We start from the raw sequence: 21,305 nt of genomic DNA, 5'->3' as shown, positions 1-21,305 counted from the left end.
GTGCAATTGGCAAGACCAGGCAATTCTCAGTGGTCTGCAGACAAACGTACATACGTGCGCAATCCCGCTTGGTATTCCACCAATTGACCACTGGAGGGCAGCACCAACAGGAGGGGTAGCCCCTCAACCCAGCATGGATGGCACGCTACACCGCCTTCAGTGTCCCCTCTTCTGGACTGCTGCAACAGGCAAGCCTGTGGTTTGAGGCCTAGTCCTCTTTACGACTGAGGCCACGCAGCTTCCCGGTGTCTGTCTTATTGATAAACAAGGGAAACTGACTTGCAGCATTTTATATTATCAAGAGATTGCAAGAGAAACATCCAAGACAATCACTCATTGTTGGACTGCCTACCACTTTTGTGCACTGATTCCGATGTCTTCTTGTAGCAGGCATTAACACGGTCCAGCTTCTCTACCAGCGAGCATCTCACTGACGGAGTAGACAATTGTCCTGCGATTGTTTATTTAAAAAAAAGACATAAACAGGTTTGGCTGAACTTGAACCTTTCATGTTTTGAAGGATTATGTAAAATGCCTCAGGATGTTTTGTGTGTGGAAAGTGCTACAGACATACACATTGTGTGTAGGATGTCAGAGAATTACGTAACAACGAAAGTTTCTGTAATGTAGGCCCCAACGAAGTCTGCTTGAACCGATTTGGAACTGGTTAATATAATTGCTTCTGAATGAAAGTGGTGTGTGGGAAGTTTTTCCTCTTCGTCTGATATGACAGCACGAAACTGTTGTAGGAATCAACAGTCAAATTGTCCAGTCAATCTTTGTACAGGTTCGGACATGAGTTTGGCATTAGTCAGACATTAATGTTTGCCTAGTGTTTTGGGTCCCTGACGTTCATTAACACATCACACCTAACAATATGTTTTTAGATTTTGAATTTGGGAACACTTTTTAGCTCATTTTTGGTTCTTTGTTTCGTGGCTGCCTGTAAGGAGATGAATCTCAAGATTGTATAATCTATAGCAGTCTGCTATGCTGGTAGCGTTTAGGGCAACAATGAAGATCCTCCATCTCTGACTCTGTTCAGGGCTTCCTTCGTCGTATCAGTAGCTTCCTCTCTGTTTTCACCACTGTCAGTCATGCGAATCCTGGGAAGAGACTCTAGGAATACTGTCGTATTCAGATGTAGAGGATTCTTCATTGCTATAGCAATTCTATTTGACCAGTCTGGTTCACTAGTCCTGAGCTAAACCTCCAAACCTGGAGGACAGGTGGGCTGCTCTTCATCTGTCCTTTCCCCTTTGACCTGTTTGGCATGGGTGATCTTACTAAGAGCCAAAACATAAAGCCCTGACTCCAGCCAACATAGCTGTCCGGGTCATTGACACACAAGCCTCCAAACCCCATGACAAGGTTGTGGACTTTTTGGAGGAATGTATACGTACTTCGAGAATAAATGTACTTTGACAGAGATTTACCCTTGAATTGGGTTAGCAAGTGTTTTTCTTGAGCAGTTTATATACCGTTAGTGTAATTGTCCAGTTTAATTGTTGGAATTTCAGGGTTCTTTGATGCTGCTGATGTGTTGGTATCCAAAGCTACTGCAGAGGCCATGTCAAAGGATAAATGTCCTCATACGAGCTCTTGCTTTGTGTAGTAATCTTAATAGGGCATCATTTCGATTAGTAGTCTGCCAGTTATTTCAGGTTGTTCATATATTTTTTGGATCTCCGAAGGAAGATCAGCAGATGTACATTCTAATATCCTGCTGCTTGAGCTTGTGTGTGTGCTGTGCAATAGGATAGAATGCCCCTAGGTATATTTTACAGTGGTCTTGTAAGTGTAGGAATAATTACTATTGAACCATTGAAGTAGAAGCTATCTGTAGATTATCAATTCCCCCAGTGCTCCAGTAACTTCTATCACACCTCCTCCCATTGTAACAGGCTGCATCCCTGTCTGGTATGGAGGGGCCACTGCACAGGATCGAAGTAAGCTGCAGAAAGTTGTCAACTCAGTCAGCTCCATCATAGACACTAGCTTCCCTAGCATCCAGGACATCTTCAAGGAGCGGTAAGCAAAAGATGCAAAAAAAACAGGGATACTTTACTTTCATATTTATTTTAAATATTTCACCTTTTTTAATTGTATGAATATCTGTCCATAAAGTCAAGTGAAAGAATATAAATGTAATGTGCATGTTGTTCCTCAAACTCCTCTTAGGATCATCAACAAATGGACCTTTTATAGGAACCTATGTCTAATTCTAGCCTTATAAGAGAATTATATATTTAACTTAACCAAACATCCAACACTTCTTACATTTAAGATTCAAATTCAAGCTTGTTTAATGTCATTTCCAGTACATAAGTGTAAAGGAAAATAAAATAATTATTACTTCGGATCTAATACGCACAAAAAACAATAATAAAAAAAATCCCTCCTTAAATATTAATACATAAAACAGCTTATTTACCTAGATTGACTATGTCCATAAAGTGACGCTCGGCACAGGAATGTCTGTATGTAAGGTGACTGACAGTAAATGATAAAGTAGTGGTGGTTAGGGGTGTGGTGGGGTGGGTTAGCAGGTGGAGGTGTTGATCAGCCTTATTGCTTGGGGAAAGTAACTTTTTTTAAGTCTGGTGGTCCTGGCGTGGATGCTATGCAGCCTCCTCCCTGATGGGAGTGGGACAGAGCAGAGTGGGTGGAATCCTTCATGATGTTACTGGCCCTTTGCAGTTTCCACATCATGCAGTGCTGTGAGTATAGATGTGCATGAGAGTGCTTTCAAGTGAAAATTGATACTGGACATTAAGCAGCTGACAAAAAGTTTGGTGAAAAGAGCAAGGAAAGTTTTCTAAGTTTGGTATGGTAATTCCAGAGTATATGCACAGGTGCTGTTAATGAAGATATTTGAGATCAGAATTGAGCACAGAGATCCAAAGGGTTGTGGTATTGAAGAATGTTGCAGACTTATGGATGAGCATGGCCATAAAATATTTTAAAAGGATGAGAATTGTAAAATCAAAGTATTGCAGTGTTGGGAAGCTGTGGATGGGCATGATGTGCAAACGTTCAGCTTTCTCTCTCATTGTGCATTCTAGATTTGGGCTAAAAGATTTCAAAACACTATTTCAAGCGGTTGGGTTGAGGTGTTCTCCGATCTTGACAATTTACTTGCAAATGTTTCATGACCATGCAAGGAGACATCATCGGTGCACTGTGGATTGTGCTGTGTCCTCCAAATGCTTGGCCTTTACATACGTCAAACAGCTGATTGGTCATCTCTACGGAAACTCACTTGTGATGTGGGGAGGAAATATCATCACTGTTTGGCTACTTCAAATGGAAATAAGCAAAATAGTTTTTCATTGGTATGTCAAATGTAATGCACAATACTCCCTAGAAGTTTTAAGTTTAAGAGGCTGCATAAATGGAGGTAATTGCTGTTTGTTTGGGCCTACAGCGGAAGAGAATTAAAGGAGGTTTGACAGAGGTACACAAATTATGAGGGACATAGAGTAACTACAAGCAGGCTTTTTCCACTGAAGCTGGGTGAGACTACAAACATGGGTTAAGGGTGAAAGGTGAAATGTTTAAGGTGACCATGAGGAAGAACTTCACTCAGATGGTGGTGGGAGTGCGGAACCAGCTGCCAGCGGAGGTGTTGGATATGGGGTCAATTTCAACGTTTAAGTGAAATTTGGATGGGTACATAGGTGGAGGTGGTATGGAGTGCTATGATCTCTTTGCAGATTGGCATGAACTAAATGGGCTGAAGGGCCCACTTCAGTGACTATGACTCTAAGACTCTATAACCATGGGAGCTTTTTATAACATAGCCAAGACTCTTAGGAACTTAGTGAGGGTTTTTCCAGTTTGTTTGTGTACCTTTTCCTTTTTAGAGACTCCAGTTGGTGGAATGGGTTAGGCATTGGAACTTTCCCCTCATAACCTTTACAGCAATGGTGAAGCTGCTGGGAAAAATGTTTCAGTTGAAGACTGAAAATATAGTCTACTGTAGGTGCTCATTGGAGCTATGAGGCAGCTTCGACAGATGGTTTAACTTGAGATAGTTTTATGGATGGAAGCTGAAGGTGCTTGTTCCATTAGTTTTGTTGATGACAAAAGTTAAATCTCTCTCCCACCATCCACCCTGACTTACTGGCCGCATCTTGCTTTGCCTGCAGCGTGTACTGAAACTAGCAGTCCTTGTTGAAGGGTCTCGGCCCGAAATGTCGACTGTTTATTCCCCTCCACTGATGCTACCTGACCTTAGTTCCTCCAGCATTGCTCACGGCTAAGGAGGTGTGTTGGAAAAGCGAACCACCCTTTATTCCTTTTTGTATTCTTGTGGATGTTTCTCAGTAAAGCAGCTTCCAATTTAATATCATTGGCATAAGTCATGAAATTTCTTGTTTTACAGCAGCAGCAGATTGCATTGCATGATTAAAAAACTGAATTTCAGTAAAAAGTTACATCCTTGGACTATATCTATATGTGAAGTAGTTGATATGTAATGAGAACTTGCATTGGACTAAGTATTCTGGCACTCCTCTTATTATTTATTGAGATACAGTGGGGAATAGACCATTATGGCCCTTTGAGCCACACCACCCAGCGATCCCCTATTTAACCCTAGCCTAATCACAGAACAACTTACAACTTAACCTTTGGTACATCGTTGGACTGTGGGAAGAACATGCATTATATTGCATTGATGACCAACACAGTCTGAGGATTGTGCTGGGGGCAGCTCATGAGTGTCGTCATGCTTTTGGCGCCAGCGTAGCATGCCCACATCTCACTAACCCATACGTTTTCCAGTGGCCCAATCAGTGACAAGAGCGGGCCACAGCGACGAGGTCTCTCACTGGTCAGCGACACTTGTTTAAAAGTACAGAAAGGACAAGCAGAGTGGCCATTGGTGAGACTAGGAGCCTCAGGCTTTGGCTCAAAGGAGGCTTCAGCTCGAAAGAGTTGTTGGCTCAGGATAAGCTTTTGTTAAGGTTCCCTTTTTTCTTTCTTACTGTACCTACTGTAGTAAATGGCTGTTGTATGTTCTGGGAGTCCTGGGAGACCCAGAACCTCCCAGAGAACTACATCTACTTGACATGCAGCTTCTCGAAGACCGTACTAGGGATCTGGAGCAGCAGCTGGATAGCCTTCGGCTTGTTGGGACAGTGAGGAGATAATCGATCAGAGTTACAAGGAAGTAGTCACCCCCTAACTTGCAGGAGGCGAGTAGCTGGGTGGCTGTCAGGAGAAATGGAAATGTGAATAGGCAGTTAGTGCAGAGCACCCCTGTGGCCATTCCCCTCAAATAAGTATGCTGCTTGGGATACTGTTGTGGGGGATGACCTCCGAGGGGAATGTCACAGAAACCAGGTTACTGGCACTGACCATAGGTCCATGGTGCAGAAGGGAAAGAGGGAGAAGAGGGGACGGCAGTGATAAGGGACTCGGTAGTCAGGGGAACAGACAAGCCATTCTGTGGATGTGAACCCGAACGAGATAGACAAATGGTATCTTGCCTCCCTGGTGTTAGGATCAGGGACGTTTCTGAATGGGTCCACAGCATTTTGGAGGGAGAGGGAGAGCAGCCAGATCTCTTGGTACCTATTGGGACCAATGACATAGGAAGGAAAAGCAAAGAGGTCCTGAAAAGAGAATTTCGAGAGCTAGGTAGAAAGCTGTGAAGCACAACCTCCAGGGTAGTAATTTCTAGATTGCTGCCTGTGCCACATGCCAGTGAGGATAGAATCAGGATGATTTGGCATGGCTGGGAAGCTGGTGCAGTGGGCAGGTCTTCCGGTTTTTGGATTACTGGGATCTCTCCGGGGGGAAGGTATGAACCATTCAAAAGTGACGGGTTGCACCTGAACCCGTGAGGAAGCAATATTCTCGCAGGCAGGACTGTTAGAGCTGTCGGGGAGGTTTTAAATTTATTTGGCGGGGGGTGGGGGTGAAAACCAAAGTGAAGGGACTCAGGAGAGGATGGATGGTAAAAAAGCCAAGAAAGTGACACTCAGGAAGGCCAGGCAAATGATAGGGCAAAATTGCAGCCAGCAGGGTGAGCATCAGTGCATTGGGGATGCAGAATCAAAAAGGGGAGCAAATACTGCACTCAGTGTTATATCTCAGTGCACAAAATATAAGAAATAAGGTGGATGATCTTGCTGCACTGTTACAGATTGTCAAGTATGATGTGGCCATCACTGAATTGTAGTTGGGAGCTTGTATTGGAGGGATAGGAAGGTAGGAAGGGGGTAGCATGGTAAAGAATGGCATGAAATCAGTAGAAAGATGTGACATAGGATTGGAAGGTGTTGAATCCTTGTGGGTTGAGTTAAGAAACTGCAAGGATAAAAGGACCCCGATGGCGATAATACACAGACCTCCTAACAGTAGCAGGGATGTGGACCACAGATTACAACAGGGAATAGAAAAGGCGTGTCAAAAGGGCAATATTATGATAGTCATGGGAAATTTCAACGGGCATGTCAATTGGGCAAATCAGATTGGTAATGGATCTCAAGAGAGTGAGCTTTTTGAATGCCTTAGAGATGGCTTTTTAGAGCAGTTTGCTGTTGAGGCTACCAGAAGATCAGCCATACTGGATTGGGTGTTATGTAATGAACCGGAGGTGATTAGGGAGCTTGAGGTAAAAGAACCCTTAGGAGGCAGTGATCACAATATGATTGAGTTCAACTTGAGATTTGGTAGGGAGAAAGTAAAGTGACATAACAGTATTTCAGTGGAGTAAAGGAAATTACAGTGCTATGCAAGAGGAGTTGGCCAAAATAAATTGGAAGGAGATGCTGGCAGGGATAACAGCAGAGCAGCAATAGTGTGAACTTCTAGGAAAATTGAGGAAGGTGCAGGATAGATGTATTCCAAAAACAAAGAAATACTCAAATGGCAAAATAGTACAACCATGGCTGACAAGGGAAGTCAAAGCTAATGTAAAAGCAAAAGAGAGGGTATACAACAAAGCAAAAATTAGTGGGAAGACAGAGGATTGGGAAGCTTTTAAAAACCTGCAGAAAACAACTAAAGAGTCACTAGGGAAAAGATGAAATATGAAAGCAGGCCAGCAAACATAATCAAAGTGGATAGTAAAAGCTTTTTCAAGTATGTGAAAAACAAAAGAGAGATGAGAGTGGATCTAGGACCACTAGAAAATGAGGCTGGAGATATAATAACAGGGGCCAAGCAGATGACAGATGAACTAAATGTGTATTTTGCATCAATCTTCACTGTGGCAGATACTAGCAGTGTGCCTGTTGTTGAAGGGTTTGAGGGAAGAGAAGTGAGAGCAGCTTCTATTACAAGGGAGAAGGCGCTCAAAAAGCTGAAAGACCTAAGGGTACATAAATCACTCAGGCCAAATGAACTATACCCTAGGGTTCTGAAAGAGGTATTGGTAGAGATTGCGGAGACATAGTAATGATCTTTCAAGAATCATTGGACTCTGATATGCAGCCAAGGGACTGGAAAATTGCAAATGTCACTCCACTCTTTAAGAAAGGAGGCAGCAGAAAGGAAATTATAGACCAGTTAGCCTGACCTTAGTGGTTGGGAAGATGTTAGAGTCAATTGTTAAGGATGAGGTTATGGAGTACTTGGTGACACAGAACAAAATAGGATGAAGTCAGCATGGATTCCTTCAGGGAAAATCTTACCTGTCGAACCTATTGAAATTCTTTGAGGATATTACAAGTAGGATATTTGTTATTCGTTATTTGTTGTATTTTTTTCACGGTAACACGTAGAAGCTGCACCCTCTCCAACATGCTGGCGGAGAGAGTTTTATTTGGGTTTTTAGCACTGGAAATACAGTTTGTAGTTACATTTGGACACGTCCCATTAGTGGGGCAGCATTATGGTCGTATTGTTTATTCCAGGAACCAGCTGATTGAGCTTATGCCGGCCGGTTTAGCGAACAGAGCGGCAGACACCCCTGCTGAAATCTGGAGGAAAACACACAGAGGATGCAGAGGGGGATCACAAAGGCGAGGAAAGAGGACCGGGTCGAGAGAACAGAGACTTATGGAGAAGAGGAGTTTGGTGGGTAATAAAATGGATGAGTTGACGGTGCTAGCCAGGAGTCAGAGAACATTTCGGGAGAGCAGTGTTATGTGTTTTACTGAAACGTGGCTTCACGAGGACATACCTGACCAAAACTTTTCCATGGAGGCCTTTCAGACCGTTCGGGCTGACCGGAAGTGCACTGAGAGCGGTAAGCATAAAGGAGTTGGGGGCTTGCTGTTCTGGTTAACAATGGATGCTGTGATCCTGGGCATATTACAATCGAGGAACATGTTTGTAGCCCGATATTGAACTTTTTGCTGTTGGACTCCGACCATATTCCATCGAGATACAATACTGGGCGTCATGGGAGGTTGTTCCTGCCTGTGGTCATCGAACTTTGCAGCTCCTCCCGTGGAGGGTCAGACACCCTGAGCCAGTAGGCTGGTTCTGGACTTATTTCCATCTGGCATAGTTTGCATATTGTTGTTTGATTGTTTGTGGTTTTTGTATTGCTATATTTATGCTCTATTCTTGGTCGGTGCAGCTGTAACGAAACTCAATTTCCCTCGAGATCAACAAAGTATGTTTGTCTGTCTGATAGATAAAGGGGGTGTAGTGGATGTTGTGTATTTGGACTTTGACAAGGTGCCACACACAAGTTAAGAGGAAAGTTACTGGCATGGTTACATCATTGGTAGGAAGTAGCAAGGGGGAATAAAAGGACACTTTTCTGGTTGGCTGCCAGTGACTAGTGGTGTTCTGCAGAGGTCGGTGTTGGGACTGCTTTTTATGTTGTATATCAATGATTCAGATGATGGAATAGATACTTTATACTTTATTGTTGCCAAACAATTGATACTAGAATGTACAATCATCACAGTGATATTTGATTCTGCGCTTCCTGCTCCCTGGATTACAAATATTAAATATTAAAAATAGTAAAATTAGTAAATATTAATAATTTAAATTATAAATCATAAATAGAAAATAGAAAAATGGAAAGTAAGGTAGTGCAAAAAAAACCGAGAGGCAGGTCCGGATATTTGGAGGGTACGGCCCAGATCCGGGTCAGGATCCGTTCAGCAGTCTTATCACAGTTGGAAAGAAGCTGTTCCCAAATCTGGCCGTATGAGGCTTCAAGCTCCTGAGCCTTCTCCCGGAGGGAAGAGGGATGAAAATTGTGCTGGCTGGGTGGGTCGTGTCCTTGATTATCCTGGCAGCATTGCTCCGACAGCGTGCGGTGTAAAGTGAGTTCAAGGACGGAAGATTGGTTTGTGTGATGTGCTGGACCGTGTTCACGATCTTCTGCAGCTTCTTTCGGTCTTGGACAGGACAACTTCCATACCAGGTTGTGATGCACCCTAGAAGAATGCTTTCTACGGTGCATCTGTAAAAATTCGTGAGGGTTTTAGGGGACAGGCCAAATTTCTTTAGTTTTCTCAGAAAGTAAAGGCGCTGGTGGGCCTTCTTGGCAGTGAACTCTGCTTGGTTGGACCAAGTCAGGTCATTTGTGATATTGACCCCGAGGAACTTAAAGCTTTTGATCTGTTCCACTTGCGCACCACCGATGTAAATTGGGTCGTGTGGTCCGCTTTGTTGCCAAGTTTACAGATAATACGAAGATTGGAGAGGCTGCAGAAGGATTTAGACAGATTAGGAGAATGGGCAAGAAAGTGACAATTGAAATACAATGTTGGAAAATGCATGGTCATGCACATTGGTAGTAGAAATAAATGTACAGACTATTTTCTAAATGGGGAGAAAATCCAAAAATCTGAGATGGAAAGGGTCTTGGGAGTCCTTGTGCAGAACAACCTAAAGGTTAACTTGCAGGTAGAGCTGGTGGTGAGAAAAGCAAATGTCATGTTAGCATTCATTTCAAGAGGTCTAGAATATAAGAGCAGGATGTGGTGCTGAGGCTTTATAAGGCACTGGTGAGGCCTTGAGCATTGTTCACCTTGTGAACAGTTTTGGGCTACTCATCTAAGAAAAGTTGTGCTAGCATTGGAGAGAGTTCACAGGAGGTTCACCAGGATGACTCTGGGAATGAAAGTGAGGAACAGTTGATAGCTCTGGCTCTGTACTTGCTGGAATTCAGAAGGATGAAGCGAGGTGGGGGGGGGGGGATCTCATTGAAACCTTCCAAATGTTGAAAGGCCTAGACATGGTAGATGTGGAAAGGATATTTCCTGTTGTGGAGGAGTCTAAGACAAGAGGGCACAGCCTCAGGATAGAGGGGTGTCCTTTTAAAACATGCGGAGAAATTTCTTTAGCCAGAGGATGGTGAATATATGGAATTTATTACCACAGGCAGCTGTGGAGGCTAGGTTGTTGAGTGTATTTAAGGCAGAGCTTGATAGGTTCTTGAATGGATATGGCAAAGGTTACTAGCGAAAAGGCCGGGAAGTGGGGCTGAGGAGGGGAAAAATTGGATCAGCCATGATTGAATGGCAGAGCAGACTCAATGGGCCAAATAGCCTAATTCTGCTCCTATGTCTTATGGTCTTTGGACTGTGAGAGGAAACCAGAGCACCTCCTTACAGGCAGTGGTGGGAAATGAACCTGGGTGTAAAGTGTTGTGCTAACAATTATGCTACCGTGCCACTCATCTAGAGTGTATGTAGATTGGGCCCTTGAAGGATCCCCTTACAAATGCACACAAGTTGATGCCTTTAGCAAGGGCAAAGATCTTGATCGGAGCAAGAAGGCTGCGAGTGAACGGCTGATTTTTCAGAGCGAAGGGAGTTTTTTTTACTACTCGGGGTAAAAGATAGGCGAGACTGCGCAGGCGTGTGACGTCAGCCAGTAGCATGCGAAAGGTTTAAAAAGAAGACCGCTGTATCTAGTGGGCAGCAGAGTGAGAGGCGGCAGAGTGGTAGGGCTTTGGCTCAACGGGCTTAGGCAGTAATGAGGCGAGGTAGGTTTAACTGTGTTAATTGCGGAAAGGAGGTAGTATGAGTGTGATGCCAGTTTTCTGTGCTCGGTGTTAGATGTGGGGTATGGTGGAGTGTCCCAGCCTCGTGGACGACCATATCTGCACTAGGTATGTCGAGCTGAAGCTCCTGAGGGACCGAGTTAGGGAACTGGAGATGCAGCTCGATGACCTTTGCCTGGTCAGGGAGAGCGAGGAGGTGATAGAAAGGAGTTATAGGCAGGTAGTCACACCGGGGCCACGGGAGACAGATAGGTGGGTCACAGTCTGGACTGGGAAGGGGAAGAGTCAGGTACTAGAGAGTACCCCTGTGGCTGTACTCCTTGACAAAAGTACTCCTATTTGAGTACTGTTGGGGTGGGGGGACAACCTACCCTGGGGGAAGCGGCAGTGGCCGTGCATCTGGTACAGAGTCTGGCCCCGTAGCTCAGAAAGGTAGGGAAAGGAAGAGGATGGCAGTAGTGTTAGGGGACTCTATAGTTAGGGGTCAGACAGACGATTCTGTGGACGCAGGAAAGAAACTCTGATGGTAGTTTGCCTCCCAGGTGCCAGGGTCCGGGATGTTTCGAATCGCATCCACGATATCCTGCAGTGGGAGGGAGAACAGCCAGAGGTCGTGGTACATATTGGTACCAATGACATAGGTAGGAAAAGGGAAGTGGTCCTGAAAAAAGACTACAGGGAGTTAGGAAGGAAGTTGAGAAGCGGGACCTCAAAGGTAGTAATCTCGGGATTACTGCCTGTGCCATGCGACAGTGAGTATAGGAATGGGATGAGGTGAAGGATAAATGCGTGGCTGAGGGATTGGAGCAGGGGGCAGGTATTCAGATTTCTGGATCATTGGGACCTCTTTTGGGGCACACGCCTGTACAAAAAGGACAGGTTGCACTTGAATCCCAGGGGACCAATATCCTGGCGGGGAAGTTTGCTAAAGCTACTGGGGAGAGTTTAAACTAGAATTGTTGCAGGGTGGGAACCGAACTGAAGAGACTGGGGAAGAGGAGGTTGGCTCACAAATAGAGAAAGCTTGGAGACAGTGTGAGACAGAGGATAGGCAGGTGATAGAGAAGGGACGTGCTCAGACCGAAGGTTTGAGATGTGTCTGTTTTAACGCAAGGAGTGTTGTGAACAAAGCGGATCAGCTTAGAGTGTGGATCAGTACTTGGAGCTATGATGTGGTGGCCATTATAGAGACTTGGATGGCTCAGGGACAGGAGTGGTTACTTCAAGTGCCAGGCTTTAGATGTTTCAGAAAGGACAGGGGGGGAGGCAAAAGAGGTGGGGGTGTGGCACTGTTGATCAGAGATAGTGTCACGGCTGCAGAAAAGGTAGACACCATGGAGGGATTGTCTACGGAGTCTCTGTGGGTGGAGGTTAGGAACAGGAAGGGGTCAATAACTTTACGAGGTGTTTTTTATAGGCCGCCCAATAGTAACAGGGATATGGAGGGGCAGATAGGGAAACAGATCCTAGAAAGGTGTAATAATAACAGAGTTGTCGTGATGGGAGATTTTAATTTCCCAAATGTCGATTGGGATCTCCCTAGAATGAGGGGATTAGATGGGGTGGAGTTTGTTTGGTGTGTTCAGGAAGGTTTCTTGACACAATATGTAGATAAGCCTACAAGAGGAGAGACTGTACTTGATTTGGTATTGGGAAATGAACCTGGTCAGGTGTCAGATCTCTCAGTGGGAGAGCATTTTGGAGATAGTGATCATAATTCTGTCTCCTTTACAATAGCATTGGAGAGAGATAGGAACAGACATGTTAGGAAAGAGTTTAATTGGAGTAAGGGGAATTATGAGGCTATCAGGCAGGAAATTGGAGACAGATGTTCTCAGGGAAAAGTACAGAAGAAATGTGGCAAATGTTCAGGGGATATTTGTGTGGAGTTTTGTATATGTACATTCCAATGAGACAGGGAAGTTATGGTAGGGTACAGGAACCGTGGTGTACAAAGGCTGTAATAAATCTAGTCAAGAAGAAAAGAAAAGCTTACGAAAGGTTCAGAGAGCTAGGTAATGTTAGAGATCTAGAAGATTATAAGGCTAATAGGAATAAGCTTAAGAAGGAAATTAGGAGAGCCAGAAGGGGCCATGAGAAGGCCTTGGTAGGCAGGATTAAGGAAAACCCCAGGCATTCTACAAGTATGTGAAGAGTAAGAGGATAAGACATGAGAGGATAGGACCTATCAAGTGTGACAGTGGAAAGTGTGTATGGAGCCGGAGGAAATAGCAGAGGTACTTAATAAATACTTCAGTATTCACTATGGAAAAGGATCTTGGTGATCGTAGTGATGACTTTCAGCGGACTGAAAAGCTTGAGCATGTAGGTATTAAGAAAGAGGATGTGCTGGAGCTTTTGGAAAGCATCAAGTTGGATAAGTCGCCGGGACCGGATGAGATGTACCCCAGGCTACTGTGGGAGTCGAGGGAAGAGATTGCTGAGACTCTGGCGATGATCTTTGCATCATTAATAAGGACGGGAGAGGTTCTGGAGGATTGGAGGGTTGCGAATGTTGTTCCTTTATTCAAGAAAGGGAGTAGAGATAGCCCAGGAAATTATAGACCAGTGAGTCTTACCTCATTGGCTGGTAAGTTGATGGAGAAGATCCTGAGAGGCAGGATTTATGAACATTTGGAGAGGTATAATATGATTAGGAGTAGTCAGCATGGCTTTGTCAAGGGCAGGTCGTGCCTTACGAGCCTGATTGAAATTTTTAAGGATGTGACTAAACACATTGATGAAGGAAGAGCAGTAGATGTAGTGTATATGGATTTCAGCAAGGCATTTGATAAGGTACCCCATGCAAGGCTTATTGAGAAAGTAAGGAGGCATGGGATCCAAGGGGACATTGCTTTGTGGATCCAGAACTGGTTTGCCCACAGAAGGCAAAGAGTGGTTGTAGATGGGTCATATTCTGCATGGAGGTCGGTGACCAGTGGTGTGCCTCAGGGATCTGTTCTGGGACCCTTACTCTTCATGATTTTTGTAAGTGACCTGGATGAGGAAGTAGAAGGATGGGTTAGTAAGTTTGCTGATGACACAAAAGGTTGGGGGTGTTGTGGATAGTGTGGAGGGCTGTCAGAGGTTACAGCAGGACATTGATAGGATGCAAAACTGGGCTGAGAAATGGCAGATGGAGTTCAACCCAGATAAGTGTGAAGTGGTTCATTTTGGTAGGTCAAATATGATGGCAGAATATAGTATTATAGAATATAGACTCTTGGCAGTGTGGAGGATCAGAGGGATCTTGGGGTCTGAGTCCATAGGATGCTTAAAGCAGCTGCGCAGGTTGACTCTGTGGTTAAGAAGGCGTACGATGTATTGGCCTTCATCAATCGTGGAATTGAATTTAGGAGCCGAGAGGTAATGTTGCAGCTATATAGGACCCTGGTCAGACCCCACATGGAGTACTGTGCTTAGTTCTGGTTGCCTCACTACAGGAAGGATGTGGAAGCCATAGAAAGGGTGCAGAGGAGATTCACAAGGATGGTGCCTGGATTGGGAAGCATGCCTTATGAGAATAGGTTGAGTGAACTCGGCCTTTTCTCCTTGGAGCGACGAAGGATGTGAGGTGACCTGATAGAGGTGTATAAGGTGATGAGAGGCATTGATCATGTGGATAGTCAGAGGCTTTTTCCCAGGGCTGAAATGGTTGCCAGGAGGACACAGGTTTAAGGTGCTAGGGAGCAGGTACAGAGGAGATGTCAGGTGTAAGTTTCTTTACTCAGAGTGGTGAGTGCGTGGAATGGGCTGCCAGCAACGGTGGTGGACACGGATACAATAGGGTCTTTTAAGAGACATTTAGCTAGGTACATGGAGCTTAGAAAGATAGAAGGCTGTAGGTAAGCCCAGTAATTTCTAAGGTAGGGACATGTTCGGCACAACTTTGTGGGCTGAAGGGCCTGTATTGTGCTGTAGGTTTTCTATGTTCTATGTTCCCTCAGCTTTAATAAGGTTAAGCACTTTACTAGTACAGCCTGCTGATTAGCATTTCCCCTTAGATTACATTATTCATTTTACTAATGAAGAATCTGACATCAAAGCATGAAGACAAATGAATATAAATGTTTTAAGTTTATGGATTCTCCTGCTTGCCTGGCGGGTAAGTATATCATGATTCTGTCTGACACGATCAGAAGCCAAATGTGAGATCGTGGCTATTTTAGTCTCCCTTTCCTGAGCAAGCTTGCAGCTCTTTCACATGTTTGGATCATTTGTTCTCCTCCCATTAATCTCTCCTAAAGTCATTGCTCATGCTGAAGGCCCAGAATCTCCTGAAATCTGGTGCTGCTTTGGGTGTGCTCTATAGTCAAAGTTCAAAGTAAATTTATTATCGAAGTGTCAGCATATCAGAATCAAAATTGGGTTTAATATCACTGACCTATGTCATGAAATTTGTTGTTAAGTGGTAGCAGTACATCACAATACATAATAAAAATTGTGAATTACAGTAAGCTTCCCACCACAGTCTGTAAGGAGTTTGTACGTTCTCCCCATGACCTGTGGGTTTCCTCTGGGTGCTCTGGTTTCTTCTCACATTCCAAAGACATAGTGGCTCAAAGGTTCAATTTAATGTCAGAGAAATGTATACAATATACATCCTGAAATGCTTTTTCTTCGCAAAACAGCCACAAAAACAGAGAAGTGCCCCAAAGAATGAATCACAGTTAAATGTGAAAACTCCAAAGCCCCCCCCCACCCCAGCTCCCCACTCCCGCGCGATATGGTGGTGAGCAACAATCCCCTTCCGAGTGCAAGCATGAGCTAAGCGATAGCAAAGACTCAGACCTTGCGGTTATCCCAAAGACTATCGCAATTCATCCGGCATTTGGCAATCCACAGATTCTCTCTCTCCCTCATAAGGGAGAGGGAGGTGTCCCCCATTTTCACAGCAAGCAGGAGACATAGCAACAACCTGCTGGTTTACGATGTTAAAAAGTGTGTTTTGTCTCTTTTTTACAAGCTCTGTGCCCGAAAATCGCAAAGATCTCGGGTCTTCGGGCCCACAGTGAAAGATTTTCCAGCCTCCCCGACGACACACGAATCTCCTGCCGTGATACCAACCCTCGATCTGCCCGTCTCCAGAGCCCCAAGATCTTAGGCTTCCAAACATTAAGCCACCTCGCAGGCCGACCCCTTGATATGCTGAACATCGGCCGGTCCTGAATCCCCAAGAACGGTTCCCATTCTCGCCAAGAACCGAAGTCAGCGTGTAACTCCAGGTCAGGGTCTTCAAAAGAACCCTGAAGGGGAAAAATAAAGTATTAAAGATGGAAATAGAGCTGTTTCCGAAGATGCAAGCAAGGAGTCGCCGTTTAGCGCCATCTTCACTCAGCCTCCATCTCTGGTTGATAGGTGAACTGGTCATTGTAACTTGTGCTGTGATTAAGGTAGGGTTAAATTGGGAATTGCTGGGCAGTGGGAATTGAAGGGCCTACTCCTCATTATATCTTAATATATAGTGTGTGTGTGTGTATGTTATATGTCTATATATAATTTTCTTACAGGCTCTCAGAGTAAAAGAAACATAATAGAATTAATGAAAAAGTGCACATCACAAGATGGACAATTAACCAATGTGCAAAAACCAACAAACTGCAAATACAAAAAGAGGATAAACAGATAATAAATAAGCAATAAATATTGAGAACATGAGATGAAGAGTGCTTGAAAGTGAGTCCACAGATTGTGGGAATAGTTCAGTGTTGGGGTGAGTGATTCAGGAACCTGATGGTTGAGTGGTAATGACTGTTCCTGAACCTGGTGATGTGGGTTCTACGGCTCCTGTACCTCCTTCCTGATGGCAGCAGAGAGAGAGAGAGAGAGTCAGAGAGTGAGCATGTCCTGGGCAGTGGGGCGGGTCCCTGATGATGGATGCTGCTTTCCTATGACAGCGTTCCATTTAGATGTGCTCACTGCAGGGGAGGGCTTTACCCATGATAGACTGGGCCATAACCACTACTATTTGTGGGCTTTTCTGTTCAAGGACATAGGTGTTTCCATACCAGGCTGTAATGTTACCAGTCAGTATCCACTCCACTGCACATCCATAGAAGTTTGTGAGAGTTTTAGATGACATACTAAATCTTTGCAAACTCCAAAGAAAGTTGCGCTCTATTCATCATACTAAAAGGTAACTCTCGCTACTGCACCTACACTCTGCACCATCTAAAATATGAGTTACTAATTATTTGCCAAGGATACTCTAACTCTGAAACCTCTACTGCCTCAGCAAGCACGGGGGGCCACCACTGTCTGCATACTATTCTGACTTGGACGTACACTGCCAGGTAAAAATCCTAGCAGAATTTTGGTGGTCATAAACATGCCTTTCTGCAGATGCTGGAAATCCAGAGCAAGACACACAAGTTGCTGGAAGAATTCAGCATATTAGGCAACATCTATAAAGTTCAAAGTAGATCTTATTATTAAGTACATATATGTCACCATATACAACCCCAACATTCATTTTTCTGCGGGCATACTTAGCAAATCGATAGAATAGTAACTATAGTGGGATCATTGAAAGGTCCACCAGAAGCCAACAAACTGTGTGAATGAAAATATAAATAAATAGTAATAAGTAACGAGAACATGCAATAATGAGATAGAGTCCTTTAAGTGAGATCATTGGTTGAGCGGAACGTCTCAATGGATGAGCAAGTGAATGTAGTTATCCCCTCTTGTTCAATAGCTGGATGGTTGAGGGGTAGTAACTGTTCCTGAACCTGTGTTGCAAGTCCTGAAGCTCTTGTACCTTCTACCTGGTGGCAGCAGGTAGAAAAGAGCAGGGCCTTGGGTGGTGAGGATCACTGATGATGGATGCTGCTTTCCTACGACAGGAGTTCCCAACCTTTTTTGTGCCATAGACCCCAGGTTGGGAGCCCCTGATAAACCGAAAGGAGTATAGAGTGAACATTTTGGACTAAGACCCTTTATCAGGACTGTGGTAACTTTATGGGAGGGTCTGTGATGGGCCAAGAATGAGGCACGTGGACAATGAATCTTTGCCACCTTGGTGATGCTCATATCCTGCACATGGATGGGGTGGTGTACAGTGTAGCAGCCCGTACAGCAGGGACAGACTGAGCGCTGTCCATGTGGAGTTTTAAATTCTTTTCATTTGTTTCCCGCGGGTGCTCCGGTTTCCTCCCACATCCCAAGGACAAGCTGGTAGGCTAATTGGCTACCGTAGGCTACCCAGTACAGATAAGGGTCAGACAACGTTCAAGGAGGAATTGATGGCATGAAATGACCATAGGAAGAGGCTGAGAGTCCATGAGCTAGTGGTCTTTAGGGGATTGGAGGTAGTGATGGTTAATAACCTCAAGTTCCTTGGAGTAATCATATCCAGTGATCTGTCCTGGAACCAGCATGAAAGAGCCTTCTCAAAGGAGGCACAGCGGCGCCGCTGCCTTCTTAGAAACTTGCTTAGATCAGGCATGTCACCTAAAACTTCGCTAAACTTCTGTAGATGTGCAGTGGAGTGACTGACGATTTGAATAGCTTGCTTCTGACTCTTGATGCACAAGTCAAAGAGGAATAATTTTACAGGTTTTTAATGCCGATTCATTCACTCATTATGTGCCATGTCCTATAACGTGGGCGATCATGGTCTTACCATGACTATGATTGTTCTTGGCAAATCTTTCTACGGAAGTGGTTTGCTATTACCTTATAGGCAGTGTCTTTACAAGACGGTTGACACCAGCCATTGTCAATACTCTTTAGAGATTGCCTGGTGTCAGTGGTTGCATAACCAGGACTTGTGATATGCATCGGTTTCTCACATGACCCTCCACCACCTGCTTCCATGGCTTCATGTGACCCTGATGGATGGAGGTGCTACACCTTGCCCAAGGGTGACCTGCAGGCTAGCAGAGGGAAGGAGCGCCTCCCATCTCCTCTGATAGAGGCATATCTGCACTCTGCCACCCATTCAATGCCTATATCCCTGGCTAACACGTACCAGAATTGAGAATTAGCAGCTGTACCTTACAGCGACTGTTAACATCTTTCAACATGAATGAGTTCATTTCACAATTGCTTTGAAACCATGCCTCCTCTCAAGTATGGAACCAGAGCAGGAGGTTTCCAGTCTGACCTGCAGCCTGTGCTGAATGAGCCAATTCATTGTGCAAAAGATCTTCTAGATAAGATAATCATTTATATTTTGGTGCCTCTATTAAGGCAGGAAAGGCTGGTTGAGTACAAGTAACAGCACGTTGCTGGAGTCTGCATCCCATCATCTTGAAATCGTGACTGTGAGTGTTCTCATAATTGTTTAAGGGCCAGAAATAAACTACTACTTGTCTCTTTTTTTAAAGAGAAGAAATCCGCCCTTGGTGTTGGCAGGAGAAGGAGGGTGGAATTGCTTTTATTGCTTTCATATTTATTTACTCTCAATTTTGGGTGGTGGTTTGTTGGAATTGTGGCTGTCAAAGCTTAAAAGAAAACTTACCAGCTTGGCAAATCTAAAAGTACATAGTTTAGAGGGTTGCATTTTGAGTCAATAGAGCTTGTTTGCTTAAAACAAGCTGTTTCTTTTCAGTGAATATGTACTGATGCTGAAATATTAACAGTTTAGTAAGTATTATTACATTTCAAAAGCAACAACTGATGCCCAACTCTTGTTTTGAAAGCTGCATTGAATCTGCTACTCCAGCAATGTGTTCTTGCTGCTTAAGATATACACTTCTCAAAGATTCAAAGTACATTTATCGTTAAAGCATGTATACAGAATACAACAGAGATTCATTCTCCCGCAGGCGGCCACACAACAAAGAAACACCATGGAACCCATTCAAGAAAGCATCAAACACCCAAAGCGCAAAAAAAGAACAATTCTGCAAATGGCATAAAGCAAGTGGACAACATATCAAACAGAAGTACAGTAGTATTCAGTTTAATTCAGTTCAGCACCATACCACTAACTAATGCAAGGCGCAGGGCAAAGATTCTTCGATAAAGCACCCCAGGTCGCATCAGTCGCCCTGTTCAAACTGCCCAGAAACAGCAAAAAAAAGAGTAACTAGAATCCGGGAACACATGCAGCAAGAACCTCAAAGGCCCTCATAATGCATTCCACAACCTCGCCGATCAATCCTTGCAATATGGATCCCAAGACTCCTGCACTTTTCTCCAACAGCAGCTAGCAAGAAGGAGAGGAAGATCGATCAAACGCAGGCAGATGGCACCGAACACTAGAGTTTATTAAGGTCCATCATAATTCAGTAGAGCTCATATGCTATATAGTCCAGCATGCTGTATGCTTTGCAGGGTTCCCAACCTGGGTCCACAGACATGGCATAAAAAAGGTTGGGAACCCCTGCTTAGAAAATAAGAAATGTGTGATTCTTAAGCAGACTTGGATGGAGAGAAATAAGAATGATTCCTGAGGAAGGCTTTCAGCCCACAGCATTGACTGTTTATTGATTTCCACAGATGCTACCTGACCTGCTGAGCTCCTCCAGCACTGTGTGTGTGTGTGTGTGTGTGTGTGTGTGTGTGTGTGTGTTGCTTTGGATTTCCAGCATCTGCAGAATTTTTCGTGCTTAATACATTTCTATAGCATCTTTCACATTCCTCGATATGTCCCAAAGAGCTTTGCCACCAAGCATACCATTTTGTGGCATATTATGCCCATTACACCGTTAGCATTGAGGGCAGCTGTGGCATAGGTGACCCTCCCAAGAGCCAAAGCACGAGGCCTTGATTCCAGCCAACATAGCTCTCCAGGTCACCAAGGCACACAAGCCTCCAAACCCTATGTCGAGTTTGCAGTCATCTTGGAAGATTAACAAGTTAGTTAACTTGAGGGAAGCACAATCATGCAAGTGGCAGGAACACTATCTGTTACACAAACACAAGAAATCTGTAGATGCTGGAAATCCAAAGCAAATGGAGGAGCTCAGCAGATTAAGGAGCATCTATGAAAAAGAGTAAACAGTTGACGCTTTGGGCTGAGACCCTTCTTCAAGACTTCATCTGTTAATCTGACTTGGTGGTATAGGGTATGGTGGTGAAAGGACCAGAAAAAACCTTTCCTTCCAGTCCTGGAGAAAGGGTCATGGCCTGAAACGTCGACTGTTTATTCTTCTCCATAGATGCTGCCTGACTTGCTGAGTTCCTCCACCATTCTGCGTGTGTGTTGCTTTGGATTTCCAGCCAAATTTCTTGTGTTCCTGCAAAATATCTTCTCACTTCAAAAGCCAAAAAAAAAACCATGATTTTCTGCATCTGCCTGGGATCTAAAGGTTTGTCAAATGCGAGTGGCTGAAGAGGTATTTTGGATAGAATAGAACTTAATTGTCCTTGCTCAAGACAATGAGATTGTGATGACACTCCAATCCATGCAAAACATATACTTATG

General features: G+C 44.3%; 1 protein-coding gene across 2 annotated transcripts in view; it reads left to right on the top strand.

Moving 5' to 3' along the window:
- pak4 (p21 protein (Cdc42/Rac)-activated kinase 4) overlaps positions 1 to 21,305 on the top strand; it is a 217,973-nt gene that overhangs the window by 17,842 nt on the left and 178,826 nt on the right. Inside the window, exon 2 of one of the 2 annotated variants that reach the window (XM_072274453.1) lies at positions 1,905 to 2,031. The exons of the other annotated variant lie outside the window; for it this stretch is intronic. The gene's annotated coding sequence lies outside the window, so the exon portion shown is untranslated. The remainder of the gene's footprint in view (positions 1 to 1,904; positions 2,032 to 21,305) is intronic. 2 annotated transcript variants of the gene reach the window in all.

Source organism: Mobula birostris, chromosome 12 (assembly GCF_030028105.1).
Source record: "Mobula birostris isolate sMobBir1 chromosome 12, sMobBir1.hap1, whole genome shotgun sequence".
Lineage (NCBI taxonomy): Eukaryota > Metazoa > Chordata > Chondrichthyes > Myliobatiformes > Myliobatidae > Mobula > Mobula birostris.
This window is presented reverse-complemented; position numbering and strand designations above follow the sequence as displayed.